Genomic DNA, 3409 nt, shown 5'->3' on the forward strand with positions numbered 1-3409 from the left:
TATTTAATTTTTTTTTTCCAAAATGTCTTAAGTAGAATAAAGCTTGGAATTTTTTGGGCTATTCCTTTGCTATGTTTTCTACCTATCGTTACATAATTTAGATCCAAAAAAGGCTATCTTTCTAAATAGATATTACATCAATATATCCTTACTATATAAATTCTATCTTCTTTAGGAGATTTAAAACTATTTAAGAGGTGTTGCCTAGCTATATATTTTTGGTACAATATATTATTTTTTCTATTTATTTACTAATTATTCTATTAGTACACTAATTTTTTCTAATTTTAGAGAGAGTATCTATTTGAAGAGTTATTGAATATAGTTTATGTTTGCTGAATAATATATTCTATCCTTTTGAGTTATAGAAAATGATTGAAAAGATGTTGAAGAATTATATCTATTATCATGGGTTTCTTGTAAGAATTTGACTACTAATGAATTATTTCTATACTCCAATTTATCAAAAGTTTACATTGTTATATAAAGGACTGCTAATAATTTATTTATCTAGCTCTATTGACTTGTCAAAAGTTGATATTATTTCATGTAGAGAACTTTTTATAATATCATATAATACATTTAAAACCATTTTTAAAAAATAAATAACATCATAAATGCTATATAGTAAAGAAGATCTATAATCATAAGCATTATTTTGATGGTTTTTTTTTGTGAAATATGAGATATATAACATTTGAAAAAAGATATACAATGATAATATATCAATAGTGTAGTGATGCTTTCAATTATAAAATTAGGCTACATTAAAATTTACATTCTAAGAGGAAAAAATGGACTCAGGTCCTTTCTATTCCTTCCGATAAATCAAGCGAAGAGATCTTAAGATATTGCAAAGGATAGGATAACATGAGCAACAACATCCCATGATATCATGCCACCATTTAGGTATAGAAATTTGATAGTGCTATTAAAAATCATAGTTGAGGATCTTGAAATCCCATAGTACTATTAAGAATCATAGTTGAGGGGAAAAGGACTTCCAAAAAGCTAACATCAAGTAAGAAGTTGTATCATGTATATTCTCTGAGGCATCCTGCACACATTAAATCCTTTTAGTTCTAAAGTGGTTATGACCCACAATATTACTAATACTTTTATCTATTTCTAAGTTAATCCATTTTATATCTTAAGAGATTAAAAATTGAATAATAAACATTTAAAACAAGAGGAGATTTGCTAGTAGCAGCAAGATTGTTTGGATCAATGTTTTTGTCTCCTAGAAATCAAAGTACTTCTTTTCTTTTAATTATAATATGTACCCTTCTCTTATCCATTAGTGCTTGCTAAAAAGTTGATATTACAGCTCTGTATAATGAAGATATTCTATTTTCAAGTGCCAAAATCAAGGTGAATCTTTTCACTTTCTATTCTATTAGCTGGAGGTTCATCCTTAGTAGATCTATCCATACTAATTTGTATAAACACTATGAGTCTCTTTTAACCATTTTCTTATGAATCAAATTGAAGAGATAGAAGAAAAAGCTTGGATTTGGTTGAAATAAAATCTTATTGAATGGATGACTTAGGGGACAAAATAAAGATATGGCTTGGATGTCCTAGTCCAATTAAGTCTACTCAGAACTAACAAGATGATCTCCTTTTAGGTCCATGGATTCCCATATCTCACTAGTTAAGTCATCCAGTAAAAGGCATTGGTCCTCTATGGAGTTACTACAAGATATAGGGCTCATATTAACATTCAAAGCGACAAAAATGTTCATTAAAAAATTTGCCCCCGTCGTCGCCAAAAGTGTCAATATTAGCAATGCCATAGAACGATCATTATATGCATCGCTATCAGCTACGCATATATCAGAGATGCAAATAGTGACGCATATAATAGTGATGATTTGTGACACTAACTACAAAGCTAATAGGGATGCGTGTAGTAAATTTGCCACACTAATAGCAACGATTACAGGAAAAAAAAAATTTGTGGACTTGCCACAAATACTACTATGTGCTTTGTTTGGGCCTTACAAAAGAGTTACAATAAAGTGTACAATGCTCGTCTCCATGAAGGCAAAGTGTACTTGAATCCATAAGACTAGTACATAAAATAACAACAAGATCACGTAATGAAAGCAATGGTACAATCATGGCAAGATACAAAGGATGATAATAAGATAGTGCATAAAAAATACTTACATAAATCACATGACCAAAAAAGAAGAGGATGTGCATTCCATGAATCCAAGGGTGAGCTATAGATCCTTGCCATCCAAAATCTAGTAAAATTAATAACTACAGACGAAAGATGATTGACTTACTGGGCCGCTGCGTCTATACAATCGGTGGATCAATGCAGTGAGACCGCGTCTCTTTGCATATCAAGTCTCTAGGCTAGTGGGATCACGGTTTATAATGGAGTGCTACAAAGAAAACAAAATACAACTGTTAAAAACATGATTTTTACTACAAGGGATATTGCAAAAAAATTAGCAAGTAGAACAAAAGAAAAACTTACAAAGTCCTCCAAATAGTCATGTGGCTACCACTTCCAAGATGATGGACCACTCATGCCTCCAGTCGTGCCCTCACAACCTCGTGTCATTGTCTGTAGCCTCCTCCCTAAGTCAGCACCAATCATCTACATCTAGCCACTTAGGCTTTGAGGCCCCACTCTTAAGTGCCTTGCATGCGTCCGTTTGCCTGTGTGACATGTATACACGCATGCACTCCATCATCCAGCTTATGGAAAACCTATCTACTACGGCGGGTACCAGAAACTCCTCATGTAAGGATGCTACTATGTAGTCCTTGCTCCTCTCTCATATGTTCTTCCAATGATCCAAGATATTGTGCCAAAAAACTTGTTGGCACAACTCTCTCATACGAGCCATCACCCTCCTCCCCTCATCATTCATAATGATGGTTCCTGTCCTATCATCTACAAGATAGGTATACCCCCCCTTGTACATCAGGTGAACCTACATGGATAGTATCTCTCAGAGTAGCATCTACAGGGGTGCCACTTGCAGATGGCCGAGTAAAAGATGGAGTGACCAGAGTAGACGTCCCATAGGTGTGACAAATTTCATAGGTGATGCAACTCCATCAAAACGACGAGACAAAGACATTGCATTGGTACCTCCATAACAACCACCTGAGCCACGCTCTCTTGAACTTACACACGAGAGCGAGGAGTAACACCTGTATCCCGAGCTGACTGTGGACTCATTGCATCCACGTCTCGACAGCATCCTCCTAGAACCAATCCTTCCATCAAGCCTAAGTCTGGAGAGTCGACATCGTCTACAAGAAACTAAAATATCAGAGCGTATCAAAGTAGATCTAACAGAACAACCTAATGGTGTCCGAGACAGCTCCCGATCTGCCATATCTCTAAATCGAGCCATTTGATCTAGAGAAATATGTGTGAAGA

Source organism: Lygodium microphyllum, chromosome 4 (genome assembly GCF_053477565.2).
Source record: "Lygodium microphyllum isolate KBCC chromosome 4, Lygodium_microphyllum_v1.1.10, whole genome shotgun sequence".
Taxonomy (NCBI): Eukaryota; Viridiplantae; Streptophyta; class Polypodiopsida; order Schizaeales; family Lygodiaceae; genus Lygodium; species Lygodium microphyllum.